Here is a 25,584-nt window from a genome sequence, read left to right as displayed (position 1 = left end):
ATACAGTATCGTTAAGGGGCATATTTTGACCTCGTAACTGCTAAAGATAATCAGTAATGTCAAAGCTCAATGCTTTTCCTTTGGAAAACTTTCCACTCATTGTGACTCAGTGACGAGGTGGCCGAGTGGTTATGGCGATGGACTGCTGACACATTGTGCTTGGGATATTTGATGCCCTATCTCACAACTGCCACAAATAATCAGCAATGTGAAACCTCGATAACTTTCCGTCAGAGAACATTCCACATAATGTGCCCAGTGACGAGGTGGCCGAGTGGTTAAGGCGATGGACTGCTAATCCATTGTGCTCTGCACGCGTGGGTTCGAATCCCATCCTCGTCGATTCTATTCTTTCCGAAGATGCACTATCATTAAGGGCCATGTTTTCACCTATCTCATAACTGCTACTATATAATAACAGACATCAAACCTCAGCGGTTTTCTATTGGAAAACTTTCCACTCGCCGTGAGTCACTGACGAGGTGGCCGAGTGGTTAAGGCGATGGACTGCTAATCCATTGTGCTCTGCACGCGTGGGTTCGAATCCCATCCTCGTCGATTGCATTTGCAAAGGGTGTCATCTCTTTCCAAAGATACAGTATCGTTAAGGGGCATATTTTGACCTCGTAACTGCTAAAGATAATCAGTAATGTCAAAGCTCAATGCTTTTCCTTTGGAAAACTTTCCACTCATTGTGACTCAGTGACGAGGTGGCCGAGTGGTTATGGCGATGGACTGCTGACACATTGTGCTTGGGATATTTGATGCCCTATCTCACAACTGCCACAAATAATCAGCAATGTGAAACCTCGATAACTTTCCGTCAGAAAACATTCCACTGAATGTGCCCAGTGACGAGGTGGCCGAGTGGTTAAGGCGATGGACTGCTAATCCATTGTGCTCTGCACGCGTGGGTTCGAATCCCATCCTCGTCGATTGCATTTGCAAAGGGTGTCATCTCTTTCCAAAGATACAGTATCGTTAAGGGGTGTATTTTGACCTCGTAACTGCTAAAGATAATCAGTAATGTCAAAGCTCAATGCTTTTCATTTGGAAAACTTTCCACTCATTGTGACTCAGTGACGAGGTGGCCGAGTGGTTATGGCGATGGACTGCTGACACATTGTGCTTGGGATATTTGATGCCCTATCTCACAACTGCCACAAATAATCAGCAATGTGAAACCTCGATAACTTTCCGTCAGAAAACATTCCACTGAATGTGCCTAGTGACGAGGTGGCTGAGTGGTTAAGGCGATGGACTGCTAATCCATTGTGCTCTGCACGCGTGGGTTCGAATCCCATCCTCGTCGATTGCATTTGCAAAGGGTGTCATCTCTTTCCAAAGATACAGTATCGTTAAGGGGCATATTTTGACCTCGTAACTGCTAAAGATAATCAGTAATGTCAAAGCTCAATGCTTTTCCTTTGGAAAACTTTCCACTCATTGTGACTCAGTGACGAGGTGGCCGAGTGGTTATGGCGATGGACTGCTGACACATTGTGCTTGGGATATTTGATGCCCTATCTCACAACTGCCACAAATAATCAGCAATGTGAAACCTCGATAACTTTCCGTCAGAAAACATTCCACATAATGTGCCCAGTGACGAGGTGGCCGAGTGGTTAAGGCGATGGACTGCTAATCCATTGTGCTCTGCACGCGTGGGTTCGAATCCCATCCTCGTCGATTCTATTCTTTCCGAAGATGCACTATCATTAAGGGCCATGTTTTCACCTATCTCATAACTGCTAGTATATAATAACAGACATCAAACCTCAGCGGTTTTCTATTGGAAAACTTTCCACTCGCCGTGAGTCACTGACGAGGTGGCCGAGTGGTTAAGGCGATGGACTGCTAATCCATTGTGCTCTGCACGCGTGGGTTCGAATCCCATCCTCGTCGATTGCATTTGCAAAGGGTGTCATCTCTTTCCAAAGATACAGTATCGTTAAGGGGCATATTTTGACCTCGTAACTGCTAAAGATAATCAGTAATGTCAAAGCTCAATGCTTTTCCTTTGGAAAACTTTCCACTCATTGTGACTCAGTGACGAGGTGGCCGAGTGGTTATGGCGATGGACTGCTGACACATTGTGCTTGGGATATTTGATGCCCTATCTCACAACTGCCACAAATAATCAGCAATGTGAAACCTCGATAACTTTCCGTCAGAAAACATTCCACTGAATGTGCCCAGTGACGAGGTGGCCGAGTGGTTAAGGCGATGGACTGCTAATCCATTGTGCTCTGCACGCGTGGGTTCGAATCCCATCCTCGTCGATTGCATTTGCAAAGGGTGTCATCTCTTTCCAAAGATACAGTATCGTTAAGGGGTGTATTTTGACCTCGTAACTGCTAAAGATAATCAGTAATGTCAAAGCTCAATGCTTTTCATTTGGAAAACTTTCCACTCATTGTGACTCAGTGACGAGGTGGCCGAGTGGTTATGGCGATGGACTGCTGACACATTGTGCTTGGGATATTTGATGCCCTATCTCACAACTGCCACAAATAATCAGCAATGTGAAACCTCGATAACTTTCCGTCAGAAAACATTCCACTGAATGTGCCCAGTGACGAGGTGGCCGAGTGGTTAAGGCGATGGACTGCTAATCCATTGTGCTCTGCACGCGTGGGTTCGAATCCCATCCTCGTCGATTGCATTTGCAAAGGGTGTCATCTCTTTCCAAAGATACAGTATCGTTAAGGGGCGTATTTTGACCTCGTAACTGCTAAAGATAATCAGTAATGTCAAAGCTCAATGCTTTTCCTTTGGAAAACTTTCCACTCATTGTGACTCAGTGACGAGGTGGCCGAGTGGTTATGGCGATGGACTGCTGACACATTGTGCTTGGGATATTTGATGCCCTATCTCACAACTGCCACAAATAATCAGCAATGTGAAACCTCGATAACTTTCCGTCAGAAAACATTCCACATAATGTGCCCAGTGACGAGGTGGCCGAGTGGTTAAGGCGATGGACTGCTAATCCATTGTGCTCTGCACGCGTGGGTTCGAATCCCATCCTCGTCGATTCTATTCTTTCCGAAGATGCACTATCATTAAGGGCCATGTTTTCACCTATCTCATAACTGCTACTATATAATAACAGACATCAAACCTCAGCGGTTTTCTATTGGAAAACTTTCCACTCGCCGTGAGTCACTGACGAGGTGGCCGAGTGGTTAAGGCGATGGACTGCTAATCCATTGTGCTCTGCACGTGTGGGTTCGAATCCCATCCTCGTCGATTGCATTTGCAAAGGGTGTCATCTCTTTCCAAAGATACAGTATCGTTAAGGGGCGTATTTTGACCTCGTAACTGCTAAAGATAATCAGTAATGTCAAAGCTCAATGCTTTTCCTTTGGAAAACTTTCCACTCATTGTGACTCAGTGACGAGGTGGCCGAGTGGTTATGGCGATGGACTGCTGACACATTGTGCTTGGGATATTTGATGCCCTATCTCACAACTGCCACAAATAATCAGCAATGTGAAACCTCGATAACTTTCCGTCAGAAAACATTCCACATAATGTGCCCAGTGACGAGGTGGCCGAGTGGTTAAGGCGATGGACTGCTAATCCATTGTGCTCTGCACGCGTGGGTTCGAATCCCATCCTCGTCGATTCTATTCTTTCCGAAGATGCACTATCATTAAGGGCCATGTTTTCACCTATCTCATAACTGCTACTATATAACTGACATCAAACCTCAGCGGTTTTCTATTGGAAAACTTTCCACTCGCTGTGAGTCACTGACGAGGTGGCCGAGTGGTTAAGGCGATGGACTGCTAATCCATTGTGCTCTGCACGCGTGGGTTCGAATCCCATCCTCGTCGATTGCATTTGCAAAGGGTGTCATCTCTTTCCAAAGATACAGTATCGTTAAGGGGCATATTTTGACCTCGTAACTGCTAAAGATAATCAGTAATGTCAAAGCTCAATGCTTTTCCTTTGGAAAACTTTCCACTCATTGTGACTCAGTGACGAGGTGGCCGAGTGGTTATGGCGATGGACTGCTGACACATTGTGCTTGGGATATTTGATGCCCTATCTCACAACTGCCACAAATAATCAGCAATGTGAAACCTCGATAACTTTCCGTCAGAAAACATTCCACATAATGTGCCCAGTGACGAGGTGGCCGAGTGGTTAAGGCGATGGACTGCTAATCCATTGTGCTCTGCACGCGTGGGTTCGAATCCCATCCTCGTCGATTCTATTCTTTCCGAAGATGCACTATCATTAAGGGCCATGTTTTCACCTATCTCATAACTGCTACTATATAATAACTGACATCAAACCTCAGCGGTTTTCTATTGGAAAACTTTCCACTCGCCGTGAGTCACTGACGAGGTGGCCGAGTGGTTAAGGCGATGGACTGCTAATCCATTGTGCTCTGCACGCCTGGGTTCGAATCCCATCCTCGTCGATTGCATTTGCAAAGAGTGTCATCTCTTTCCAAAGATACAGTATCGTTAAGGGGCATATTTTGACCTCGTAACTGCTAAAGATAATCAGTAATGTCAAAGCTCAATGCTTATCCTTTGGAAAACTTTCCACTCATTGTGACTCAGTGACGAGGTGGCCGAGTGGTTATGGCGATGGACTGCTGACACATTGTGCTTGGGATGTTTGATGCCCTATCTCACAACTGCCACAAATAATCAGCAATGTGAAACCTCGATAACTTTCCGTCAGAAAACATTCCACTGAATGTGCCCAGTGACGAGGTGGCCGAGTGGTTAAGGCGATGGACTGCTAATCCATTGTGCTCTGCACGCGTGGGTTCGAATCCCATCCTCGTCGATTCTATTCTTTCCGAAGATGCACTATCATTAAGGGCCATGTTTTCACCTATCTCATAACTGCTACTATATAATAACAGACATCAAACCTCAGCGGTTTTCTATTGGAAAACTTTCCACTCGCCGTGAGTCACTGATGAGGTGGCCGAGTGGTTAAGGCGATGGACTGCTAATCCATTGTGCTCTGCACGCGTGGGTTCGAATCCCATCCTCGTCGATTGCATTTGCAAAGGGTGTCATCTCTTTCCAAAGATACAGTATCGTTAAGGGGCATATTTTGACCTCGTAACTGCTAAAGATAATCAGTAATGTCAAAGCTCAATGCTTTTCCTTTGGAAAACTTTCCACTCATTGTGACTCAGTGACGAGGTGGCCGAGTGGTTATGGCGATGGACTGCTGACACATTGTGCTTGGGATATTTGATGCCCTATCTCACAACTGCCACAAATAATCAGCAATGTGAAACCTCGATAACTTTCCGTCAGAAAACATTCCACTGAATGTGCCCAGTGACGAGGTGGCCGAGTGGTTAAGGCGATGGACTGCTAATCCATTGTGCTCTGCACGCGTGGGTTCGAATCCCATCCTCGTCGATTGCATTTGCAAAGGGTGTCATCTCTTTCCAAAGATACAGTATCGTTAAGGGGTGTATTTTGACCTCGTAACTGCTAAAGATAATCAGTAATGTCAAAGCTCAATGCTTTTCATTTGGAAAACTTTCCACTCATTGTGACTCAGTGACGAGGTGGCCGAGTGGTTATGGCGATGGACTGCTGACACATTGTGCTTGGGATATTTGATGCCCTATCTCACAACTGCCACAAATAATCAGCAATGTGAAACCTCGATAACTTTCCGTCAGAAAACATTCCACATAATGTGCCCAGTGACGAGGTGGCCGAGTGGTTAAGGCGATGGACTGCTAATCCATTGTGCTCTGCACGCGTGGGTTCGAATCCCATCCTCGTCGATTGCATTTGCAAAGGGTGTCATCTCTTTCCAAAGATACAGTATCGTTAAGGGGTGTATTTTGACCTCGTAACTGCTAAAGATAATCAGTAATGTCAAAGCTCAATGCTTTTCATTTGGAAAACTTTCCACTCATTGTGACTCAGTGACGAGGTGGCCGAGTGGTTATGGCGATGGACTGCTGACACATTGTGCTTGGGATATTTGATGCCCTATCTCACAACTGCCACAAATAATCAGCAATGTGAAACCTCGATAACTTTCCGTCAGAAAACATTCCACATAATGTGCCCAGTGACGAGGTGGCCGAGTGGTTAAGGCGATGGACTGCTAATCCATTGTGCTCTGCACGCGTGGGTTCGAATCCCATCCTCGTCGATTCTATTCTTTCCGAAGATGCACTATCATTAAGGGCCATGTTTTCACCTATCTCATAACTGCTACTATATAATAACAGACATCAAACCTCAGCGGTTTTCTATTGGAAAACTTTCCACTCGCCGGGAGTCACTGATGAGGTGGCCGAGTGGTTTAGGCGATGGACTGCTAATCCATTGTGCTCTGCACGCGTGGGTTCGAATCCCATCCTCGTCGATTGCATTTGCAAAGGGTGTCATCTCTTTCCAAAGATACAGTATCGTTAAGGGGCATATTTTGACCTCGTAACTGCTAAAGATAATCAGTAATGTCAAAGCTCAATGCTTTTCCTTTGGAAAACTTTCCACTCATTGTGACTCAGTGACGAGGTGGCCGAGTGGTTATGGCGATGGACTGCTGACACATTGTGCTTGGGATATTTGATGCCCTATCTCACAACTGCCACAAATAATCAGCAATGTGAAACCTCGATAACTTTCCGTCAGAAAACATTCCACTGAATGTGCCCAGTGACGAGGTGGCCGAGTGGTTAAGGCGATGGACTGCTAATCCATTGTGCTCTGCACGCGTGGGTTCGAATCCCATCCTCGTCGATTGCATTTGCAAAGGGTGTCATCTCTTTCCAAAGATACAGTATCGTTAAGGGGTGTATTTTGACCTCGTAACTGCTAAAGATAATCAGTAATGTCAAAGCTCAATGCTTTTCATTTGGAAAACTTTCCACTCATTGTGACTCAGTGACGAGGTGGCCGAGTGGTTATGGCGATGGACTGCTGACACATTGTGCTTGGGATATTTGATGCCCTATCTCACAACTGCCACAAATAATCAGCAATGTGAAACCTCGATAACTTTCCGTCAGAAAACATTCCACTGAATGTGCCCAGTGACGAGGTGGCCGAGTGGTTAAGGCGATGGACTGCTAATCCATTGTGCTCTGCACGCGTGGGTTCGAATCCCATCCTCGTCGATTGCATTTGCAAAGGGTGTCATCTCTTTCCAAAGATACAGTATCGTTAAGGGGCGTATTTTGACCTCGTAACTGCTAAAGATAATCAGTAATGTCAAAGCTCAATGCTTTTCCTTTGGAAAACTTTCCACTTATTGTGACTCAGTGACGAGGTGGCCGAGTGGTTATGGCGATGGACTGCTGACACATTGTGCTTGGGATATTTGATGCCCTATCTCACAACTGCCACAAATAATCAGCAATGTGAAACCTCGATAACTTTCCGTCAGAAAACATTCCACATAATGTGCCCAGTGACGAGGTGGCCGAGTGGTTAAGGCGATGGACTGCTAATCCATTGTGCTCTGCACGCGTGGGTTCGAATCCCATCCTCGTCGATTCTATTCTTTCCGAAGATGCACTATCATTAAGGGCCATGTTTTCACCTATCTCATAACTGCTACTATATAATAACAGACATCAAACCTCAGCGGTTTTCTATTGGAAAACTTTCCACTCGCCGTGAGTCACTGACGAGGTGGCCGAGTGGTTAAGGCGATGGACTGCTAATCCATTGTGCTCTGCACGCGTCGGTTCGAATCCCATCCTCGTCGATTGCATTTGCAAAGGGTGTCATCTCTTTCCAAAGATACAGTATCGTTAAGGGGCATATTTTGACCTCGTAACTGCTAAAGATAATCAGTAATGTCAAAGCTCAATGCTTTTCCTTTGGAAAACTTTCCACTCATTGTGACTCAGTGACGAGGTGGCCGAGTGGTTATGGCGATGGACTGCTGACACATTGTGCTTGGGATATTTGATGCCCTATCTCACAACTGCCACAAATAATCAGCAATGTGAAACCTCGATAACTTTCCGTCAGAAAACATTCCACTGAATGTGCCCAGTGACGAGGTGGCCGAGTGGTTAAGGCGATGGACTGCTAATCCATTGTGCTCTGCACGCGTGGGTTCGAATCCCATCCTCGTCGATTGCATTTGCAAAGGGTGTCATCTCTTTCCAAAGATACAGTATCGTTAAGGGGCGTATTTTGACCTCGTAACTGCCAAAGATAATCAGTAATGTCAAAGCTCATTGCTTTTCCTTTGGAAAACTTTCCACTCATTGTGACTCAGTGACGAGGTGGCCGAGTGGTTATGGCGATGGACTGCTGACACATTGTGCTTGGGATATTTGATGCCCTATCTCACAACTGCCACAAATAATCAGCAATGTGAAACCTCGATAACTTTCCGTCAGAAAACATTCCACTTGAATGTGTCCAGTGACGAGGTGGCCGAGTGGTTAAGGCGATGGACTGCTAATCCATTGTGCTCTGCACGCGTGGGTTCGAATCCCATCCTCGTCGATTCTGTTCTTTCCGAAGATGCACTATCATTGAGGGCCATGTTTTCACCTATCTCATAACTGCTACTATATAATAACTGACATCAAACCTCAGCGGTTTTCTATTGGAAAACTTTCCACTCGCCGTGAGTCACTGACGAGGTGGCCGAGTGGTTAAGGCGATGGACTGCTAATCCATTGTGCTCTGCACGCGTGGGTTCGAATCCCATCCTCGTCGATTGCATTTGCAAAGAGTGTCATCTCTTTCCAAAGATACAGTATCGTTAAGGGGCATATTTTGACCTCGTAACTGCTAAAGATAATCAGTAATGTCAAAGCTCAATGCCTTTCCTTTGGAAAACTTTCCACTCATTGTGACTCAGTGACGAGGTGGCCGAGTGGTTATGGCGATGGACTGCTGACACATTGTGCTTGGGATATTTGATGCCCTATCTCACAACTGCCACAAATAATCAGCAATGTGAAACCTCGATAACTTTCCGTCAGAAAACATTCCACTGAATGTACCCAATGACGAGGTGGCCGAGTGGTTAAGGCGATGCACTGCTAATCCATTGTGCTCTGCACGCGTGGGTTCGAATCCCATCCTCGTCGATTGCATTTGCAAAGGGTGTCATCTCTTTCCAAAGATACAGTATCGTTAAGGGGCATATTTTGACCTCGTAACTGCTAAAGATAATCAGTAATGTCAAAGCTCAATGCTTTTCCTTTGGAAAACTTTCCACTCATTGTGACTCAGTGACGAGGTGGCCGAGTGGTTATGGCGATGGACTGCTGACACATTGTGCTTGGGATATTTGATGCCCTATCTCACAACTGCCACAAATAATTAGCAATGTGAAACCTCGATAACTTTCCGTCAGAAAACATTCCACTGAATGTGCCCAGTGACGAGGTGGCCGAGTGGTTAAGGCGATGGACTGCTAATCCATTGTGCTCTGCACGCGTGGGTTCGAATCCCATCCTCGTCGATTGCATTTGCAAAGGGTGTCATCTCTTTCCAAAGATACAGTATCGTTAAGGGGCGTATTTTGACCTCGTAACTGCTAAAGATAATCAGTAATGTCAAAGCTCAATGCTTTTCCTTTGGAAAACTTTCCACTCATTGTGACTCAGTGACGAGGTGGCCGAGTGGTTATGGCGATGGACTGCTGACACATTGTGCTTGGGATATTTGATGCCCTATCTCACAACTGCCACAAATAATCAGCAATGTGAAACCTCGATAACTTTCCGTCAGAAAACATTCCACATAATGTGCCCAGTGACGAGGTGGCCGAGTGGTTAAGGCGATGGACTGCTAATCCATTGTGCTCTGCACGCGTGGGTTCGAATCCCATCCTCGTCGATTCTATTCTTTCCGAAGATGCACTATCATTAAGGGCCATGTTTTCACCTATCTCATAACTGCTACTATATAACTGACATCAAACCTCAGCGGTTTTCTATTGGAAAACTTTCCACTCGCTGTGAGTCACTGACGAGGTGGCCGAGTGGTTAAGGCGATGGACTGCTAATCCATTGTGCTCTGCACGCGTGGGTTCGAATCCCATCCTCGTCGATTGCATTTGCAAAGGGTGTCATCTCTTTCCAAAGATACAGTATCGTTAAGGGGCATATTTTGACCTCGTAACTGCTAAAGATAATCAGTAATGTCAAAGCTCAATGCTTTTCCTTTGGAAAACTTTCCACTCATTGTGACTCAGTGACGAGGTGGCCGAGTGGTTATGGCGATGGACTGCTGACACATTGTGCTTGGGATATTTGATGCCCTATCTCACAACTGCCACAAATAATCAGCAATGTGAAACCTCGATAACTTTCCGTCAGAAAACATTCCACTTGAATGTGTCCAGTGACGAGGTGGCCGAGTGGTTAAGGCGATGGACTGCTAATCCATTGTGCTCTGCACGCGTGGGTTCGAATCCCATCCTCGTCGATTCTATTCTTTCCGAAGATGCACTATCATTAAGGGCCATGTTTTCACCTATCTCATAACTGCTACTATATAATAACTGACATCAAACCTCAGCGGTTTTCTATTGGAAAACTTTCCACTCGCCGTGAGTCACTGACGAGGTGGCCGAGTGGTTAAGGCGATGGACTGCTAATCCATTGTGCTCTGCACGCGTGGGTTCGAATCCCATCCTCGTCGATTGCATTTGCAAAGAGTGTCATCTCTTTCCAAAGATACAGTATCGTTAAGGGGCATATTTTGACCTCGTAACTGCTAAAGATAATCAGTAATGTCAAAGCTCAATGCTTATCCTTTGGAAAACTTTCCACTCATTGTGACTCAGTGACGAGGTGGCCGAGTGGTTATGGCGATGGACTGCTGACACATTGTGCTTGGGATATTTGATGCCCTATCTCACAACTGCCACAAATAATCAGCAATGTGAAACCTCGATAACTTTCCGTCAGAAAACATTCCACTGAATGTGCCCAGTGACGAGGTGGCCGAGTGGTTAAGGCGATGGACTGCTAATCCATTGTGCTCTGCACGCGTGGGTTCGAATCCCATCCTCGTCGATTCTATTCTTTCCGAAGATGCACTATCATTAAGGGCCATGTTTTCACCTATCTCATAACTGCTACTATATAATAACAGACATCAAACCTCAGCGGTTTTCTATTGGAAAACTTTCCACTCGCCGTGAGTCACTGATGAGGTGGCCGAGTGGTTAAGGCGATGGACTGCTAATCCATTGTGCTCTGCACGCGTGGGTTCGAATCCCATCCTCGTCGATTGCATTTGCAAAGGGTGTCATCTCTTTCCAAAGATACAGTATCGTTAAGGGGCATATTTTGACCTCGTAACTGCTAAAGATAATCAGTAATGTCAAAGCTCAATGCTTTTCCTTTGGAAAACTTTCCACTCATTGTGACTCAGTGACGAGGTGGCCGAGTGGTTATGGCGATGGACTGCTGACACATTGTGCTTGGGATATTTGATGCCCTATCTCACAACTGCCACAAATAATCAGCAATGTGAAACCTCGATAACTTTCCGTCAGAAAACATTCCACTGAATGTGCCCAGTGACGAGGTGGCCGAGTGGTTAAGGCGATGGACTGCTAATCCATTGTGCTCTGCACGCGTGGGTTCGAATCCCATCCTCGTCGATTGCATTTGCAAAGGGTGTCATCTCTTTCCAAAGATACAGTATCGTTAAGGGGTGTATTTTGACCTCGTAACTGCTAAAGATAATCAGTAATGTCAAAGCTCAATGCTTTTCATTTGGAAAACTTTCCACTCATTGTGACTCAGTGACGAGGTGGCCGAGTGGTTATGGCGATGGACTGCTGACACATTGTGCTTGGGATATTTGATGCCCTATCTCACAACTGCCACAAATAATCAGCAATGTGAAACCTCGATAACTTTCCGTCAGAAAACATTCCACATAATGTGCCCAGTGACGAGGTGGCCGAGTGGTTAAGGCGATGGACTGCTAATCCATTGTGCTCTGCACGCGTGGGTTCGAATCCCATCCTCGTCGATTGCATTTGCAAAGGGTGTCATCTCTTTCCAAAGATACAGTATCGTTAAGGGGTGTATTTTGACCTCGTAACTGCTAAAGATAATCAGTAATGTCAAAGCTCAATGCTTTTCATTTGGAAAACTTTCCACTCATTGTGACTCAGTGACGAGGTGGCCGAGTGGTTATGGCGATGGACTGCTGACACATTGTGCTTGGGATATTTGATGCCCTATCTCACAACTGCCACAAATAATCAGCAATGTGAAACCTCGATAACTTTCCGTCAGAAAACATTCCACATAATGTGCCCAGTGACGAGGTGGCCGAGTGGTTAAGGCGATGGACTGCTAATCCATTGTGCTCTGCACGCGTGGGTTCGAATCCCATCCTCGTCGATTCTATTCTTTCCGAAGATGCACTATCATTAAGGGCCATGTTTTCACCTATCTCATAACTGCTACTATATAATAACAGACATCAAACCTCAGCGGTTTTCTATTGGAAAACTTTCCACTCGCCGTGAGTCACTGACGAGGTGGCCGAGTGGTTAAGGCGATGGACTGCTAATCCATTGTGCTCTGCACGCGTGGGTTCGAATCCCATCCTCGTCGATTGCATTTGCAAAGAGTGTCATCTCTTTCCAAAGATACAGTATCGTTAAGGGGCATATTTTGACCTCGTAACTGCTAAAGATAATCAGTAATGTCAAAGCTCAATGCCTTTCCTTTGGAAAACTTTCCACTCATTGTGACTCAGTGACGAGGTGGCCGAGTGGTTATGGCGATGGACTGCTGACACATTGTGCTTGGGATATTTGATGCCCTATCTCACAACTGCCACAAATAATCAGCAATGTGAAACCTCGATAACTTTCCGTCAGAAAACATTCCACTCAATGTGCCCAGTGACGAGGTGGCCGAGTGGTTAAGGCGATGGACTGCTAATCCATTGTGCTCTGCACGCGTGGGTTCGAATCCCATCCTCGTCGATTGCATTTGCAAAGGGTGTCATCTCTTTCCAAAGATACAGTATCGTTAAGGGGCATATTTTGACCTCGTAACTGCTAAAGATAATCAGTAATGTCAAAGCTCAATGCTTTTCCTTTGGAAAACTTTCCACTCATTGTGACTCAGTGACGAGGTGGCCGAGTGGTTATGGCGATGGACTGCTGACACATTGTGCTTGGGATATTTGATGCCCTATCTCACAACTGCCACAAATAATCAGCAATGTGAAACCTCGATAACTTTCCGTCAGAAAACATTCCACTGAATGTGCCCAGTGACGAGGTGGCCGAGTGGTTAAGGCGATGGACTGCTAATCCATTGTGCTCTGCACGCGTGGGTTCGAATCCCATCCTCGTCGATTGCATTTGCAAAGGGTGTCATCTCTTTCCAAAGATACAGTATCGTTAAGGGGCGTATTTTGACCTCGTAACTGCTAAAGATAATCAGTAATGTCAAAGCTCAATGCTTTTCCTTTGGAAAACTTTCCACTCATTGTGACTCAGTGACGAGGTGGCCGAGTGGTTATGGCGATGGACTGCTGACACATTGTGCTTGGGATATTTGATGCCCTATCTCACAACTGCCACAAATAATCAGCAATGTGAAACCTCGATAACTTTCCGTCAGAAAACATTCCACATAATGTGCCCAGTGACGAGGTGGCCGAGTGGTTAAGGCGATGGACTGCTAATCCATTGTGCTCTGCACGCGTGGGTTCGAATCCCATCCTCGTCGCTTCTATTCTTTCCGAAGATGCACTATCATTAAGGGCCATGTTTTCACCTATCTCATAACTGCTACTATATAATAACTGACATCAAACCTCAGCGGTTTTCTATTGGAAAACTTTCCACTCGCCGTGAGTCACTGACGAGGTGGCCGAGTGGTTAAGGCGATGGACTGCTAATCCATTGTGCTCTGCACGCGTGGGTTCGAATCCCATCCTCGTCGATTGCATTTGCAAAGGGTGTCATCTCTTTCCAAAAATACAGTATCGTTAAGGGGCATATTTTGACCTCGTAACTGCTAAAGATAATCAGTAATGTCAAAGCTCAATGCTTTTCCTTTGGAAAACTTTCCACTCATTGTGACTCAGTGACGAGGTGGCCGAGTGGTTATGGCGATGGACTGCTGACACATTGTGCTTGGGATATTTGATGCCCTATCTCACAACTGCCACAAATAATCAGCAATGTGAAACCTCGATAACTTTCCGTCAGAAAACATTCCACTGAATGTGCCCAGTGACGAGGTGGCCGAGTGGTTAAGGCGATGGACTGCTAATCCATTGTGCTCTGCACGCGTGGGTTCGAATCCCATCCTCGTCGATTGCATTTGCAAAGGGTGTCATCTCTTTCCAAAGATACAGTATCGTTAAGGGGCGTATTTTGACCTCGTAACTGCTAAAGATAATCAGTAATGTCAAAGCTCAATGCTTTTCATTTGGAAAACTTTCCACTCATTGTGACTCAGTGACGAGGTGGCCGAGTGGTTATGGCGATGGACTGCTGACACATTGTGCTTGGGATATTTGATGCCCTATCTCACAACTGCCACAAATAATCAGCAATGTGAAACCTCGATAACTTTCCGTCAGAAAACATTCCACATAATGTGCCCAGTGACGAGGTGGCCGAGTGGTTAAGGCGATGGACTGCTAATCCATTGTGCTCTGCACGCGTGGGTTCGAATCCCATCCTCGTCGATTCTATTCTTTCCGAAGATGCACTATCATTAAGGGCCATGTTTTCACCTATCTCATAACTGCTACTATATAATAACTGACATCAAACCTCAGCGGTTTTCTATTGGAAAACTTTCCACTCGCCGTGAGTCACTGACGAGGTGGCCGAGTGGTTAAGGCGATGGACTGCTAATCCATTGTGCTCTGCACGCGTGGGTTCGAATCCCATCCTCGTCGATTGCATTTGCAAAGGGTGTCATCTCTTTCCAAAGATACAGTATCGTTAAGGGGCGTATTTTGACCTCGTAACTGCTAAAGATAATCAGTAATGTCAAAGCTCAATGCTTTTCCTTTGGAAAACTTTCCACTCATTGTGACTCAGTGACGAGGTGGCCGAGTGGTTATGGCGATGGACTGCTGACACATTGTGCTTGGGATATTTGATGCCCTATCTCACAACTGCCACAAATAATCAGCAATGTGAAACCTCGATAACTTTCCGTCAGAAAACATTCCACTGAATGTGCCCAGTGACGAGGTGGCCGAGTGGTTAAGGCGATGGACTGCTAATCCATTGTGCTCTGCACGCGTGGGTTCGAATCCCATCCTCGTCGATTGCATTTGCAAAGGGTGTCATCTCTTTCCAAAGATACAGTATCGTTAAGGGGCGTATTTTGACCTCGTAACTGCTAAAGATAATCAGTAATGTCAAAGCTCAATGCTTTTCATTTGGAAAACTTTCCACTCATTGTGACTCAGTGACGAGGTGGCCGAGTGGTTATGGCGATGGACTGCTGACACATTGTGCTTGGGATATTTGATGCCCTATCTCACAACTGCCACAAATAATCAGCAATGTGAAACCTCGATAACTTTCCGTCAGAAAACATTCCACTGAATGTGCCCAGTGACGAGGTGGGCGAGTGGTTAAGGCGATGGACTGCTAATCCATTGTGCTCTGCACGCGTGGGTTCGAATCCCATCCTCGTCGATTCTATTCTTTCCGAAGATGCACTATCATTAAGGGCCATGTTTTCACCTATCTCATAACTGCTACTATATAATAACAGACATCAAACCTCAGCGGTTTTCTATTGGAAAACTTTCCACTCGCCGTGAGTCACTGACGAGGTGGCCGAGTGGTTAAGGCGATGGACTGCTAATCCATTGTGCTCTGCACGCGTGGGTTCCAATCCCATCCTCGTCGATTGCATTTGCAAAGGGTGTCATCTCTTTCCAAAGATACAGTATCGTTAAGGGGCATATTTTGACCTCGTAACTGCTAAAGATAATCAGTAATGTCAAAGCTCATTGCTTTTCCTTTGGAAAACTTTCCACTCATTGTGACTCAGTGACGAGGTGGCCGAGTGGTTATGGCGATGGACTGCTGACACATTGTGCTTGGGATATTTGATGCCCTATCTCACAACTGCCACAAATAATCAGCAATGTGAAACCTCGATAACTTTCCGTCAGAAAACATTCCACTTGAATGTGTCCAGTGACGAGGTGGCCGAGTGGTTAAGGCAATGGACTGCTAATCCATTGTGCTCTGCACGCGTGGGTTCGAATCCCTTCCTCGTCGATTCTATTCTTTCCGAAGATGCACTATCATTAAGGGCCATGTTTTCACCTATCTCATAACTGCTACTATATAATAACTGACATCAAACCTCAGCGGTTTTCTATTGGAAAACTTTCCACTCGCCGTGAGTCACTGACGAGGTGGCCGAGTGGTTAAGGCGATGGACTGCTAATCCATTGTGCTCTGCACGCGTGGGTTCCAATCCCATCCTCGTCGATTGCATTTGCAAAGGGTGTCATCTCTTTCCAAAGATACAGTATCGTTAAGGGGCATATTTTGACCTCGTAACTGCTAAAGATAATCAGTAATGTCAAAGCTCAATGCTTTTCCTTTGGAAAACTTTCCACTCATTGTGACTCAGTGACGAGGTGGCCGAGTGGTTATGGCGATGGACTGCTGACACATTGTGCTTGGGATATTTGATGCCCTATCTCACAACTGCCACAAATAATCAGCAATGTGAAACCTCGATAACTTTCCGTCAGAAAACATTCCACTGAATGTGCCCAGTGACGAGGTGGCCGAGTGGTTAAGGCGATGGACTGCTAATCCATTGTGCTCTGCACGCGTGGGTTCGAATCCCATCCTCGTCGATTGCATTTGCAAAGGGTGTCATCTCTTTCCAAAGATACAGTATCGTTAAGGGGTGTATTTTGACCTCGTAACTGCTAAAGATAATCAGTAATGTCAAAGCTCAATGCTTTTCCTTTGGAAAACTTTCCACTCATTGTGACTCAGTGACGAGGTGGCCGAGTGGTTATGGCGATGGACTGCTGACACATTGTGCTTGGGATATTTGATGCCCTATCTCACAACTGCCACAAATAATCAGCAATGTGAAACCTCGATAACTTTCCGTCAGAAAACATTCCACATAATGTGCCCAGTGACGAGGTGGCCGAGTGGTTAAGGCGATGGACTGCTAATCCATTGTGCTCTGCACGCGTGGGTTCGAATCCCATCCTCGTCGATTCTATTCTTTCCGAAGATGCACTATCATTAAGGGCCATGTTTTCACCTATCTCATAACTGCTACTATATAATAACTGACATCAAACCTCAGCGGTTTTCTATTGGAAAACTTTCCACTCGCCGTGAGTCACTGACGAGGTGGCCGAGTGCTTAAGGCGATGGACTGCTAATCCATTGTGCTCTGCACGCGTGGGTTCGAATCCCATCCTCGTCGATTGCATTTGCAAAGGGTGTCATCTCTTTCCAAAGATACAGTATCGTTAAGGGGCATATTTTGACCTCGTAACTGCTAAAGATAATCAGTAATGTCAAAGCTCAATGCTTTTCCTTTGGAAAACTTTCCACTCATTGTGACTCAGTGACGAGGTGGCCGAGTGGTTATGGCGATGGACTGCTGACACATTGTGCTTGGGATATTTGATGCCCTATCTCACAACTGCCACAAATAATCAGCAATGTGAAACCTCGATAACTTTCCGTCAGAAAACATTCCACTGAATGTGCCCAGTGACGAGGTGGCCGAGTGGTTAAGGCGATGGACTGCTAATCCATTGTGCTCTGCACGCGTGGGTTCGAATCCCATCCTCGTCGATTGCATTTGCAAAGGGTGTCATCTCTTTCCAAAGATACAGTATCGTTAAGGGGCGTATTTTGACCTCGTAACTGCTAAAGATAATCAGTAATGTCAAAGCTCAATGCTTTTCCTTTGGAAAACTTTCCACTCATTGTGACTCAGTGACGAGGTGGCCGAGTGGTTATGGCGATGGACTGCTGACACATTGTGCTTGGGATATTTGATGCCCTATCTCACAACTGCCACAAATAATCAGCAATGTGAAACCTCGATAACTTTCCGTCAGAAAACATTCCACATAATGTGCCCAGTGACGAGGTGGCCGAGTGGTTAAGGTGATGGACTGCTAATCCATTGTGCTCTGCACGCGTGGGTTCGAATCCCATCCTCGTCGATTCTATTCTTTCCGAAGATGCACTATCATTAAGGGCCATGTTTTCACCTATCTCATAACTGCTACTATATAATAACTGACATCAAACCTCAGCGGTTTTCTATTGGAAAACTTTCCACTCGCCGTGAGTCACTGACGAGGTGGCCGAGTGGTTAAGGCGATGGACTGCTAATCCATTGTGCTCTGCACGCGTGGGTTCGAATCCCATCCTCGTCGATTGCATTTGCAAAGGGTGTCATCTCTTTCCAAAGATACAGTATCGTTAAGGGGCATATTTTGACCTCGTAACTGCTAAAGATAATCAGTAATGTCAAAGCTCAATGCTTTTCCTTTGGAAAACTTTCCACTCATTGTGACTCAGTGACGAGGTGGCCGAGTGGTTATGGCGATGGACTGCTGACACATTGTGCTTGGGATATTTGATGCCCTATCTCACAACTGCCACAAATAATCAGCAATGTGAAACCTCGATAACTTTCCGTCAGAAAACATTCCACTGAATGTGCCCAGTGACGAGGTGGCCGAGTGGTTAAGGCGATGGACTGCTAATCCATTGTGCTCTGCACGCGTGGGTTCGAATCCCATCCTCGTCGATTCTATTCTTTCCGAAGATGCACTATCATTAAGGGCCATGTTTTCACCTATCTCATAACTGCTACTATATAATAACAGACATCAAACCTCAGCGGTTTTCTATTGGAAAACTTTCCACTCGCCGTGAGTCACTGACGAGGTGGCCGAGTGGTTAAGGCGATGGACTGCTAATCCATTGTGCTCTGCACGCGTGGGTTCGAATCCCATCCTCGTCGATTGCATTTGCAAAGAGTGTCATCTCTTTCCAAAGATACAGTATCGTTAAGGGGCATATTTTGACCTCGTAACTGCTAAAGATAATCAGTAATGTCAAAGCTCAATGCCTTTCCTTTGGAAAACTTTCCACTCATTGTGACTCAGTGACGAGGTGGCCGAGTGGTTATGGCGATGGACTGCTGACACATTGTGCTTGGGATATTTGATGCCCTATCTCACAACTGCCACAAATAATCAGCAATGTGAAACCTCGATAACTTTCCATCAGAAAACATTCCACTGAATGTGCCCAGTGACGAGGTGGCCGAGTGGTTAAGGCGATGGACTGCTAATCCATTGTGCTCTGCACGCGTGGGTTCGAATCCCATCCTCGTCGATTGCATTTGCAAAGGGTGTCATCTCTTTCCAAAGATACAGTATCGTTAAGGGGCATATTTTGACCTCGTAACTGCTAAAGATAATCAGTAATGTCAAAGCTCAATGCTTTTCCTTTGGAAAACTTTCCACTCATTGTGACTCAGTGACGAGGTGGCCGAGTGGTTATTGCGATGGACTGCAGACACATTGTGCTTGGGATATTTGATGCCCTATCTCACAACTGCCACAAATAATCAGCAATGTGAAACCTCGATAACTTTCCGTCAGAAAACATTCCACTGAATGTGCCCAGTGACGAGGTGGCCGAGTGGTTAAGGCGATGGACTGCTAATCCATTGTGCTCTGCACGCGTGGGTTCGAATCCCATCCTCGTCGATTGCATTTGCAAAGGGTGTCATCTCTTTCCAAAGATACAGTATCGTTAAGGGGCGTATTTTGACCTCGTAACTGCTAAAGATAATCAGTAATGTCAAAGCTCAATGCTTTTCCTTTGGAAAACTTTCCACTCATTGTGACTCAGTGACGAGGTGGCCGAGTGGTTATGGCGATGGACTGCTGACACATTGTGCTTGGGATATTTGATGCCCTATCTCACAACTGCCACAAATAATCAGCAATGTGAAACCTCGATAACTTTCCGTCAGAAAACATTCCACATAATGTGCCCAGTGACGAGGTGGCCGAGTGGTTAAGGCGATGGACTGCTAATCCATTGTGCTCTGCACGCGTGGGTTCGAATCCCATCCTCGTCGCTTCTATTCTTTCCGAAGATGCACTATCATTAAGGGCCATGTTTTCACCTATCTCATAACTGCTACTATATAATAACTGACATCAAACCTCAGCGGTTTTCTATTGGAAAACTTTCCACTCGCCGTGAGTCACTGACGAGGTGGCCGAGTGGTTAAGGCGATGGACTGCTAATCCATTGTGCTCTGCACGCGTGGGTTCGAATCCCATCCTCGTCGATTGCATTTGCAAAGGGTGTCATCTCTTTCCAAAAATACAGTATCGTTAAGGGGCATATTTTGACCTCGTAACTGCTAAAGATAATCAGTAATGTCAAAGCTCAATGCTTTTCCTTTGGAAAACTTTCCACTCATTGTGACTCAGTGACGAGGTGGCCGAGTGGTTATGGCGATGGACTGCTGACACATTGTGCTTGGGATATTTGATGCCCTATCTCACAACTGCCACAAATAATCAGCAATGTGAAACCTCGATAACTTTCCGTCAGAAAACATTCCACTGAATGTGCCCAGTGACGAGGTGGCCGAGTGGTTAAGGCGATGGACTGCTAATCCATTGTGCTCTGCACGCGTGGGTTCGAATCCCATCCTCGTCGATTGCATTTGCAAAGGGTGTCATCTCTTTCCAAAGATACAGTATCGTTAAGGGGCGTATTTTGACCTCGTAACTGCTAAAGATAATCAGTAATGTCAAAGCTCAATGCTTTTCATTTGGAAAACTTTCCACTCATTGTGACTCAGTGACGAGGTGGCCGAGTGGTTATGGCGATGGACTGCTGACACATTGTGCTTGGGATATTTGATGCCCTATCTCACAACTGCCACAAATAATCAGCAATGTGAAACCTCGATAACTTTCCGTCAGAAAACATTCCACATAATGTGCCCAGTGACGAGGTGGCCGAGTGGTTAAGGCGATGGACTGCTAATCCATTGTGCTCTGCACGCGTGGGTTCGAATCCCATCCTCGTCGATTCTATTCTTTCCGAAGATGCACTATCATTAAGGGCCATGTTTTCACCTATCTCATAACTGCTACTATATAATAACTGACATCAAACCTCAGCGGTTTTCTATTGGAAAACTTTCCACTCGCCGTGAGTCACTGACGAGGTGGCCGAGTGGTTAAGGCGATGGACTGCTAATCCATTGTGCTCTGCACGCGTGGGTTCGAATCCCATCCTCGTCGATTGCATTTGCAAAGGGTGTCATCTCTTTCCAAAGATACAGTATCGTTAAGGGGCGTATTTTGACCTCGTAACTGCTAAAGATAATCAGTAATGTCAAAGCTCAATGCTTTTCCTTTGGAAAACTTTCCACTCATTGTGACTCAGTGACGAGGTGGCCGAGTGGTTATGGCGATGGACTGCTGACACATTGTGCTTGGGATATTTGATGCCCTATCTCACAACTGCCACAAATAATCAGCAATGTGAAACCTCGATAACTTTCCGTCAGAAAACATTCCACTGAATGTGCCCAGTGACGAGGTGGCCGAGTGGTTAAGGCGATGGACTGCTAATCCATTGTGCTCTGCACGCGTGGGTTCGAATCCCATCCTCGTCGATTGCATTTGCAAAGGGTGTCATCTCTTTCCAAAGATACAGTATCGTTAAGGGGCGTATTTTGACCTCGTAACTGCTAAAGATAATCAGTAATGTCAAAGCTCAATGCTTTTCATTTGGAAAACTTTCCACTCATTGTGACTCAGTGACGAGGTGGCCGAGTGGTTATGGCGATGGACTGCTGACACATTGTGCTTGGGATATTTGATGCCCTATCTCACAACTGCCACAAATAATCAGCAATGTGAAACCTCGATAACTTTCCGTCAGAAAACATTCCACTGAATGTGCCCAGTGACGAGGTGGGCGAGTGGTTAAGGCGATGGACTGCTAATCCATTGTGCTCTGCACGCGTGGGTTCGAATCCCATCCTCGTCGATTCTATTCTTTCCGAAGATGCACTATCATTAAGGGCCATGTTTTCACCTATCTCATAACTGCTACTATATAATAACAGACATCAAACCTCAGCGGTTTTCTATTGGAAAACTTTCCACTCGCCGTGAGTCACTGACGAGGTGGCCGAGTGGTTAAGGCGATGGACTGCTAATCCATTGTGCTCTGCACGCGTGGGTTCCAATCCCATCCTCGTCGATTGCATTTGCAAAGGGTGTCATCTCTTTCCAAAGATACAGTATCGTTAAGGGGCATATTTTGACCTCGTAACTGCTAAAGATAATCAGTAATGTCAAAGCTCATTGCTTTTCCTTTGGAAAACTTTCCACTCATTGTGACTCAGTGACGAGGTGGCCGAGTGGTTATGGCGATGGACTGCTGACACATTGTGCTTGGGATATTTGATGCCCTATCTCACAACTGCCACAAATAATCAGCAATGTGAAACCTCGATAACTTTCCGTCAGAAAACATTCCACTTGAATGTGTCCAGTGACGAGGTGGCCGAGTGGTTAAGGCAATGGACTGCTAATCCATTGTGCTCTGCACGCGTGGGTTCGAATCCCTTCCTCGTCGATTCTATTCTTTCCGAAGATGCACTATCATTAAGGGCCATGTTTTCACCTATCTCATAACTGCTACTATATAATAACTGACATCAAACCTCAGCGGTTTTCTATTGGAAAACTTTCCACTCGCCGTGAGTCACTGACGAGGTGGCCGAGTGGTTAAGGCGATGGACTGCTAATCCATTGTGCTCTGCACGCGTGGGTTCCAATCCCATCCTCGTCGATTGCATTTGCAAAGGGTGTCATCTCTTTCCAAAGATACAGTATCGTTAAGGGGCATATTTTGACCTCGTAACTGCTAAAGATAATCAGTAATGTCAAAGCTCAATGCTTTTCCTTTGGAAAACTTTCCACTCATTGTGACTCAGTGACGAGGTGGCCGAGTGGTTATGGCGATGGACTGCTGACACATTGTGCTTGGGATATTTGATGCCCTATCTCACAACTGCCACAAATAATCAGCAATGTGAAACCTCGATAACTTTCCGTCAGAAAACATTCCACTGAATGTGCCCAGTGACGAGGTGGCCGAGTGGTTAAGGCGATGGACTGCTAATCCATTGTGCTCTGCACGCGTGGGTTCGAATCCCATCCTCGTCGATTGCATTTGCAAAGGGTGTCATCTCTTTCCAAAGATACAGTATCGTTAAGGGGTGTATTTTGACCTCGTAACTGCTAAAGATAATCAGTAATGTCAAAGCTCAATGCTTTTCCTTTGGAAAACTTTCCACTCATTGTGACTCAGTGACGAGGTGGCCGAGTGGTTATGGCGATGGACTGCTGACACATTGTGCTTGGGATATTTGATGCCCTATCTCACAACTGCCACAAATAATCAGCAATGTGAAACCTCGATAACTTTCCGTCAGAAAACATTCCACATAATGTGCCCAGTGACGAGGTGGCCGAGTGGTTAAGGCGATGGACTGCTAATCCATTGTGCTCTGCACGCGTGGGTTCGAATCCCATCCTCGTCGATTCTATTCTTTCCGAAGATGCACTATCATTAAGGGCCATGTTTTCACCTATCTCATAACTGCTACTATATAATAACTGACATCAAACCTCAGCGGTTTTCTATTGGAAAACTTTCCACTCGCCGTGAGTCACTGACGAGGTGGCCGAGTGCTTAAGGCGATGGACTGCTAATCCATTGTGCTCTGCACGCGTGGGTTCGAATCCCATCCTCGTCGATTGCATTTGCAAAGGGTGTCATCTCTTTCCAAAGATACAGTATCGTTAAGGGGCATATTTTGACCTCGTAACTGCTAAAGATAATCAGTAATGTCAAAGCTCAATGCTTTTCCTTTGGAAAACTTTCCACTCATTGTGACTCAGTGACGAGGTGGCCGAGTGGTTATGGCGATGGACTGCTGACACATTGTGCTTGGGATATTTGATGCCCTATCTCACAACTGCCACAAATAATCAGCAATGTGAAACCTCGATAACTTTCCGTCAGAAAACATTCCACTGAATGTGCCCAGTGACGAGGTGGCCGAGTGGTTAAGGCGATGGACTGCTAATCCATTGTGCTCTGCACGCGTGGGTTCGAATCCCATCCTCGTCGATTGCATTTGCAAAGGGTGTCATCTCTTTCCAAAGATACAGTATCGTTAAGGGGCGTATTTTGACCTCGTAACTGCTAAAGATAATCAGTAATGTCAAAGCTCAATGCTTTTCCTTTGGAAAACTTTCCACTCATTGTGACTCAGTGACGAGGTGGCCGAGTGGTTATGGCGATGGACTGCTGACACATTGTGCTTGGGATATTTGATGCCCTATCTCACAACTGCCACAAATAATCAGCAATGTGAAACCTCGATAACTTTCCGTCAGAAAACATTCCACATAATGTGCCCAGTGACGAGGTGGCCGAGTGGTTAAGGCGATGGACTGCTAATCCATTGTGCTCTGCACGCGTGGGTTCGAATCCCATCCTCGTCGATTCTATTCTTTCCGAAGATGCACTATCATTAAGGGCCATGTTTTCACCTATCTCATAACTGCTACTATATAATAACTGACATCAAACCTCAGCGGTTTTCTATTGGAAAACTTTCCACTCGCCGTGAGTCACTGACGAGGTGGCCGAGTGCTTAAGGCGATGGACTGCTAATCCATTGTGCTCTGCACGCGTGGGTTCGAATCCCATCCTCGTCGATTGCATTTGCAAAGGGTGTCATCTCTTTCCAAAGATACAGTATCGTTAAGGGGCATATTTTGACCTCGTAACTGCTAAAGATAATCAGTAATGTCAAAGCTCAATGCTTTTCCTTTGGAAAACTTTCCACTCATTGTGACTCAGTGACGAGGTGGCCGAGTGGTTATGGCGATGGACTGCTGACACATTGTGCTTGGGATATTTGATGCCCTATCTCACAACTGCCACAAATAATCAGCAATGTGAAACCTCGATAACTTTCCGTCAGAAAACATTCCACTGAATGTGCCCAGTGACGAGGTGGCCGAGTGGTTAAGGCGATGGACTGCTAATCCATTGTGCTCTGCACGCGTGGGTTCGAATCCCATCCTCGTCGATTGCATTTGCAAAGGGTGTCATCTCTTTCCAAAGATACAGTATCGTTAAGGGGCGTATTTTGACCTCGTAACTGCTAAAGATAATCAGTAATGTCAAAGCTCAATGCTTTTCCTTTGGAAAACTTTCCACTCATTGTGACTCAGTGACGAGGTGGCCGAGTGGTTATGGCGATGGACTGCTGACACATTGTGCTTGGGATATTTGATGCCCTATCTCACAACTGCCACAAATAATCAGCAATGTGAAACCTCGATAACTTTCCGTCAGAAAACATTCCACATAATGTGCCCAGTGACGAGGTGGCCGAGTGGTTAAGGCGATGGACTGCTAATCCATTGTGCTCTGCACGCGTGGGTTCGAATCCCATCCTCGTCGATTCTATTCTTTCCGAAGATGCAC

General features: G+C 45.9%; 59 non-coding genes across 59 annotated transcripts; all 59 read left to right on the top strand.

The window, feature by feature from the left end:
* Window positions 1–260: 260 nt before the first annotated feature.
* trnas-gcu (transfer RNA serine (anticodon GCU)) lies at window positions 261–342 on the top strand. The gene has a single exon. It is a non-coding gene; the product is annotated as a tRNA-Ser (tRNA).
* Window positions 343–476: 134 nt separating this feature from the next.
* trnas-gcu (transfer RNA serine (anticodon GCU)) lies at window positions 477–558 on the top strand. The gene has a single exon. It is a non-coding gene; the product is annotated as a tRNA-Ser (tRNA).
* Window positions 559–853: 295 nt separating this feature from the next.
* On the top strand, window positions 854–935 carry trnas-gcu (transfer RNA serine (anticodon GCU)). The gene has a single exon. It is a non-coding gene; the product is annotated as a tRNA-Ser (tRNA).
* A 672-nt stretch (window positions 936–1,607) lies between these two features.
* On the top strand, window positions 1,608–1,689 carry trnas-gcu (transfer RNA serine (anticodon GCU)). Its single transcript has one exon. It is a non-coding gene; the product is annotated as a tRNA-Ser (tRNA).
* Window positions 1,690–1,823: 134 nt separating this feature from the next.
* On the top strand, window positions 1,824–1,905 carry trnas-gcu (transfer RNA serine (anticodon GCU)). Its single transcript has one exon. It is a non-coding gene; the product is annotated as a tRNA-Ser (tRNA).
* A 295-nt stretch (window positions 1,906–2,200) lies between these two features.
* On the top strand, window positions 2,201–2,282 carry trnas-gcu (transfer RNA serine (anticodon GCU)). Its single transcript has one exon. It is a non-coding gene; the product is annotated as a tRNA-Ser (tRNA).
* Window positions 2,283–2,577: 295 nt separating this feature from the next.
* trnas-gcu (transfer RNA serine (anticodon GCU)) lies at window positions 2,578–2,659 on the top strand. Its single transcript has one exon. It is a non-coding gene; the product is annotated as a tRNA-Ser (tRNA).
* Window positions 2,660–2,954: 295 nt separating this feature from the next.
* On the top strand, window positions 2,955–3,036 carry trnas-gcu (transfer RNA serine (anticodon GCU)). The gene has a single exon. It is a non-coding gene; the product is annotated as a tRNA-Ser (tRNA).
* Window positions 3,037–3,547: 511 nt separating this feature from the next.
* Window positions 3,548–3,629, top strand: trnas-gcu (transfer RNA serine (anticodon GCU)). Its single transcript has one exon. It is a non-coding gene; the product is annotated as a tRNA-Ser (tRNA).
* A 131-nt stretch (window positions 3,630–3,760) lies between these two features.
* trnas-gcu (transfer RNA serine (anticodon GCU)) lies at window positions 3,761–3,842 on the top strand. Its single transcript has one exon. It is a non-coding gene; the product is annotated as a tRNA-Ser (tRNA).
* Window positions 3,843–4,137: 295 nt separating this feature from the next.
* trnas-gcu (transfer RNA serine (anticodon GCU)) lies at window positions 4,138–4,219 on the top strand. Its single transcript has one exon. It is a non-coding gene; the product is annotated as a tRNA-Ser (tRNA).
* Window positions 4,220–4,730: 511 nt separating this feature from the next.
* On the top strand, window positions 4,731–4,812 carry trnas-gcu (transfer RNA serine (anticodon GCU)). Its single transcript has one exon. It is a non-coding gene; the product is annotated as a tRNA-Ser (tRNA).
* Window positions 4,813–5,323: 511 nt separating this feature from the next.
* On the top strand, window positions 5,324–5,405 carry trnas-gcu (transfer RNA serine (anticodon GCU)). The gene has a single exon. It is a non-coding gene; the product is annotated as a tRNA-Ser (tRNA).
* A 295-nt stretch (window positions 5,406–5,700) lies between these two features.
* trnas-gcu (transfer RNA serine (anticodon GCU)) lies at window positions 5,701–5,782 on the top strand. The gene has a single exon. It is a non-coding gene; the product is annotated as a tRNA-Ser (tRNA).
* Window positions 5,783–6,077: 295 nt separating this feature from the next.
* Window positions 6,078–6,159, top strand: trnas-gcu (transfer RNA serine (anticodon GCU)). Its single transcript has one exon. It is a non-coding gene; the product is annotated as a tRNA-Ser (tRNA).
* A 511-nt stretch (window positions 6,160–6,670) lies between these two features.
* On the top strand, window positions 6,671–6,752 carry trnas-gcu (transfer RNA serine (anticodon GCU)). Its single transcript has one exon. It is a non-coding gene; the product is annotated as a tRNA-Ser (tRNA).
* Window positions 6,753–7,047: 295 nt separating this feature from the next.
* Window positions 7,048–7,129, top strand: trnas-gcu (transfer RNA serine (anticodon GCU)). The gene has a single exon. It is a non-coding gene; the product is annotated as a tRNA-Ser (tRNA).
* Window positions 7,130–7,424: 295 nt separating this feature from the next.
* trnas-gcu (transfer RNA serine (anticodon GCU)) lies at window positions 7,425–7,506 on the top strand. The gene has a single exon. It is a non-coding gene; the product is annotated as a tRNA-Ser (tRNA).
* A 511-nt stretch (window positions 7,507–8,017) lies between these two features.
* On the top strand, window positions 8,018–8,099 carry trnas-gcu (transfer RNA serine (anticodon GCU)). The gene has a single exon. It is a non-coding gene; the product is annotated as a tRNA-Ser (tRNA).
* Window positions 8,100–8,395: 296 nt separating this feature from the next.
* trnas-gcu (transfer RNA serine (anticodon GCU)) lies at window positions 8,396–8,477 on the top strand. The gene has a single exon. It is a non-coding gene; the product is annotated as a tRNA-Ser (tRNA).
* Window positions 8,478–8,611: 134 nt separating this feature from the next.
* Window positions 8,612–8,693, top strand: trnas-gcu (transfer RNA serine (anticodon GCU)). Its single transcript has one exon. It is a non-coding gene; the product is annotated as a tRNA-Ser (tRNA).
* Window positions 8,694–9,365: 672 nt separating this feature from the next.
* Window positions 9,366–9,447, top strand: trnas-gcu (transfer RNA serine (anticodon GCU)). The gene has a single exon. It is a non-coding gene; the product is annotated as a tRNA-Ser (tRNA).
* A 295-nt stretch (window positions 9,448–9,742) lies between these two features.
* trnas-gcu (transfer RNA serine (anticodon GCU)) lies at window positions 9,743–9,824 on the top strand. Its single transcript has one exon. It is a non-coding gene; the product is annotated as a tRNA-Ser (tRNA).
* Window positions 9,825–9,955: 131 nt separating this feature from the next.
* On the top strand, window positions 9,956–10,037 carry trnas-gcu (transfer RNA serine (anticodon GCU)). Its single transcript has one exon. It is a non-coding gene; the product is annotated as a tRNA-Ser (tRNA).
* A 296-nt stretch (window positions 10,038–10,333) lies between these two features.
* trnas-gcu (transfer RNA serine (anticodon GCU)) lies at window positions 10,334–10,415 on the top strand. The gene has a single exon. It is a non-coding gene; the product is annotated as a tRNA-Ser (tRNA).
* A 134-nt stretch (window positions 10,416–10,549) lies between these two features.
* trnas-gcu (transfer RNA serine (anticodon GCU)) lies at window positions 10,550–10,631 on the top strand. Its single transcript has one exon. It is a non-coding gene; the product is annotated as a tRNA-Ser (tRNA).
* A 295-nt stretch (window positions 10,632–10,926) lies between these two features.
* Window positions 10,927–11,008, top strand: trnas-gcu (transfer RNA serine (anticodon GCU)). Its single transcript has one exon. It is a non-coding gene; the product is annotated as a tRNA-Ser (tRNA).
* Window positions 11,009–11,519: 511 nt separating this feature from the next.
* Window positions 11,520–11,601, top strand: trnas-gcu (transfer RNA serine (anticodon GCU)). Its single transcript has one exon. It is a non-coding gene; the product is annotated as a tRNA-Ser (tRNA).
* A 295-nt stretch (window positions 11,602–11,896) lies between these two features.
* On the top strand, window positions 11,897–11,978 carry trnas-gcu (transfer RNA serine (anticodon GCU)). Its single transcript has one exon. It is a non-coding gene; the product is annotated as a tRNA-Ser (tRNA).
* A 295-nt stretch (window positions 11,979–12,273) lies between these two features.
* On the top strand, window positions 12,274–12,355 carry trnas-gcu (transfer RNA serine (anticodon GCU)). Its single transcript has one exon. It is a non-coding gene; the product is annotated as a tRNA-Ser (tRNA).
* Window positions 12,356–12,489: 134 nt separating this feature from the next.
* trnas-gcu (transfer RNA serine (anticodon GCU)) lies at window positions 12,490–12,571 on the top strand. Its single transcript has one exon. It is a non-coding gene; the product is annotated as a tRNA-Ser (tRNA).
* Window positions 12,572–12,866: 295 nt separating this feature from the next.
* trnas-gcu (transfer RNA serine (anticodon GCU)) lies at window positions 12,867–12,948 on the top strand. The gene has a single exon. It is a non-coding gene; the product is annotated as a tRNA-Ser (tRNA).
* Window positions 12,949–13,243: 295 nt separating this feature from the next.
* On the top strand, window positions 13,244–13,325 carry trnas-gcu (transfer RNA serine (anticodon GCU)). The gene has a single exon. It is a non-coding gene; the product is annotated as a tRNA-Ser (tRNA).
* Window positions 13,326–13,620: 295 nt separating this feature from the next.
* trnas-gcu (transfer RNA serine (anticodon GCU)) lies at window positions 13,621–13,702 on the top strand. Its single transcript has one exon. It is a non-coding gene; the product is annotated as a tRNA-Ser (tRNA).
* A 134-nt stretch (window positions 13,703–13,836) lies between these two features.
* On the top strand, window positions 13,837–13,918 carry trnas-gcu (transfer RNA serine (anticodon GCU)). Its single transcript has one exon. It is a non-coding gene; the product is annotated as a tRNA-Ser (tRNA).
* A 295-nt stretch (window positions 13,919–14,213) lies between these two features.
* Window positions 14,214–14,295, top strand: trnas-gcu (transfer RNA serine (anticodon GCU)). Its single transcript has one exon. It is a non-coding gene; the product is annotated as a tRNA-Ser (tRNA).
* Window positions 14,296–14,590: 295 nt separating this feature from the next.
* On the top strand, window positions 14,591–14,672 carry trnas-gcu (transfer RNA serine (anticodon GCU)). The gene has a single exon. It is a non-coding gene; the product is annotated as a tRNA-Ser (tRNA).
* Window positions 14,673–14,806: 134 nt separating this feature from the next.
* Window positions 14,807–14,888, top strand: trnas-gcu (transfer RNA serine (anticodon GCU)). Its single transcript has one exon. It is a non-coding gene; the product is annotated as a tRNA-Ser (tRNA).
* Window positions 14,889–15,183: 295 nt separating this feature from the next.
* trnas-gcu (transfer RNA serine (anticodon GCU)) lies at window positions 15,184–15,265 on the top strand. The gene has a single exon. It is a non-coding gene; the product is annotated as a tRNA-Ser (tRNA).
* Window positions 15,266–16,747: 1,482 nt separating this feature from the next.
* trnas-gcu (transfer RNA serine (anticodon GCU)) lies at window positions 16,748–16,829 on the top strand. The gene has a single exon. It is a non-coding gene; the product is annotated as a tRNA-Ser (tRNA).
* A 295-nt stretch (window positions 16,830–17,124) lies between these two features.
* Window positions 17,125–17,206, top strand: trnas-gcu (transfer RNA serine (anticodon GCU)). Its single transcript has one exon. It is a non-coding gene; the product is annotated as a tRNA-Ser (tRNA).
* A 511-nt stretch (window positions 17,207–17,717) lies between these two features.
* trnas-gcu (transfer RNA serine (anticodon GCU)) lies at window positions 17,718–17,799 on the top strand. The gene has a single exon. It is a non-coding gene; the product is annotated as a tRNA-Ser (tRNA).
* A 511-nt stretch (window positions 17,800–18,310) lies between these two features.
* Window positions 18,311–18,392, top strand: trnas-gcu (transfer RNA serine (anticodon GCU)). Its single transcript has one exon. It is a non-coding gene; the product is annotated as a tRNA-Ser (tRNA).
* A 295-nt stretch (window positions 18,393–18,687) lies between these two features.
* Window positions 18,688–18,769, top strand: trnas-gcu (transfer RNA serine (anticodon GCU)). The gene has a single exon. It is a non-coding gene; the product is annotated as a tRNA-Ser (tRNA).
* Window positions 18,770–18,903: 134 nt separating this feature from the next.
* On the top strand, window positions 18,904–18,985 carry trnas-gcu (transfer RNA serine (anticodon GCU)). The gene has a single exon. It is a non-coding gene; the product is annotated as a tRNA-Ser (tRNA).
* Window positions 18,986–19,280: 295 nt separating this feature from the next.
* On the top strand, window positions 19,281–19,362 carry trnas-gcu (transfer RNA serine (anticodon GCU)). Its single transcript has one exon. It is a non-coding gene; the product is annotated as a tRNA-Ser (tRNA).
* Window positions 19,363–19,657: 295 nt separating this feature from the next.
* Window positions 19,658–19,739, top strand: trnas-gcu (transfer RNA serine (anticodon GCU)). Its single transcript has one exon. It is a non-coding gene; the product is annotated as a tRNA-Ser (tRNA).
* Window positions 19,740–20,034: 295 nt separating this feature from the next.
* trnas-gcu (transfer RNA serine (anticodon GCU)) lies at window positions 20,035–20,116 on the top strand. The gene has a single exon. It is a non-coding gene; the product is annotated as a tRNA-Ser (tRNA).
* Window positions 20,117–20,250: 134 nt separating this feature from the next.
* On the top strand, window positions 20,251–20,332 carry trnas-gcu (transfer RNA serine (anticodon GCU)). The gene has a single exon. It is a non-coding gene; the product is annotated as a tRNA-Ser (tRNA).
* A 295-nt stretch (window positions 20,333–20,627) lies between these two features.
* On the top strand, window positions 20,628–20,709 carry trnas-gcu (transfer RNA serine (anticodon GCU)). The gene has a single exon. It is a non-coding gene; the product is annotated as a tRNA-Ser (tRNA).
* A 295-nt stretch (window positions 20,710–21,004) lies between these two features.
* On the top strand, window positions 21,005–21,086 carry trnas-gcu (transfer RNA serine (anticodon GCU)). Its single transcript has one exon. It is a non-coding gene; the product is annotated as a tRNA-Ser (tRNA).
* A 134-nt stretch (window positions 21,087–21,220) lies between these two features.
* Window positions 21,221–21,302, top strand: trnas-gcu (transfer RNA serine (anticodon GCU)). Its single transcript has one exon. It is a non-coding gene; the product is annotated as a tRNA-Ser (tRNA).
* A 295-nt stretch (window positions 21,303–21,597) lies between these two features.
* Window positions 21,598–21,679, top strand: trnas-gcu (transfer RNA serine (anticodon GCU)). Its single transcript has one exon. It is a non-coding gene; the product is annotated as a tRNA-Ser (tRNA).
* Window positions 21,680–23,161: 1,482 nt separating this feature from the next.
* Window positions 23,162–23,243, top strand: trnas-gcu (transfer RNA serine (anticodon GCU)). Its single transcript has one exon. It is a non-coding gene; the product is annotated as a tRNA-Ser (tRNA).
* A 295-nt stretch (window positions 23,244–23,538) lies between these two features.
* On the top strand, window positions 23,539–23,620 carry trnas-gcu (transfer RNA serine (anticodon GCU)). The gene has a single exon. It is a non-coding gene; the product is annotated as a tRNA-Ser (tRNA).
* Window positions 23,621–24,131: 511 nt separating this feature from the next.
* On the top strand, window positions 24,132–24,213 carry trnas-gcu (transfer RNA serine (anticodon GCU)). Its single transcript has one exon. It is a non-coding gene; the product is annotated as a tRNA-Ser (tRNA).
* A 295-nt stretch (window positions 24,214–24,508) lies between these two features.
* trnas-gcu (transfer RNA serine (anticodon GCU)) lies at window positions 24,509–24,590 on the top strand. The gene has a single exon. It is a non-coding gene; the product is annotated as a tRNA-Ser (tRNA).
* Window positions 24,591–25,101: 511 nt separating this feature from the next.
* On the top strand, window positions 25,102–25,183 carry trnas-gcu (transfer RNA serine (anticodon GCU)). The gene has a single exon. It is a non-coding gene; the product is annotated as a tRNA-Ser (tRNA).
* Window positions 25,184–25,478: 295 nt separating this feature from the next.
* Window positions 25,479–25,560, top strand: trnas-gcu (transfer RNA serine (anticodon GCU)). The gene has a single exon. It is a non-coding gene; the product is annotated as a tRNA-Ser (tRNA).
* The last annotated feature ends 24 nt before the right edge of the window (window positions 25,561–25,584 follow it).

Source organism: Alosa pseudoharengus, unplaced genomic scaffold (genome assembly GCF_046254945.1).
Source record: "Alosa pseudoharengus isolate Yale_2024_CS ecotype anadromous, Long Island Sound unplaced genomic scaffold, YU_APseudo_1.1 YU_APseudo_1.1_scf_17, whole genome shotgun sequence".
NCBI lineage: Eukaryota > Metazoa > Chordata > Actinopteri > Clupeiformes > Clupeidae > Alosa > Alosa pseudoharengus.
The sequence above is the reverse complement of the archived record's forward strand: the minus strand, read 5'-3'. Positions and strand labels throughout refer to the sequence as shown.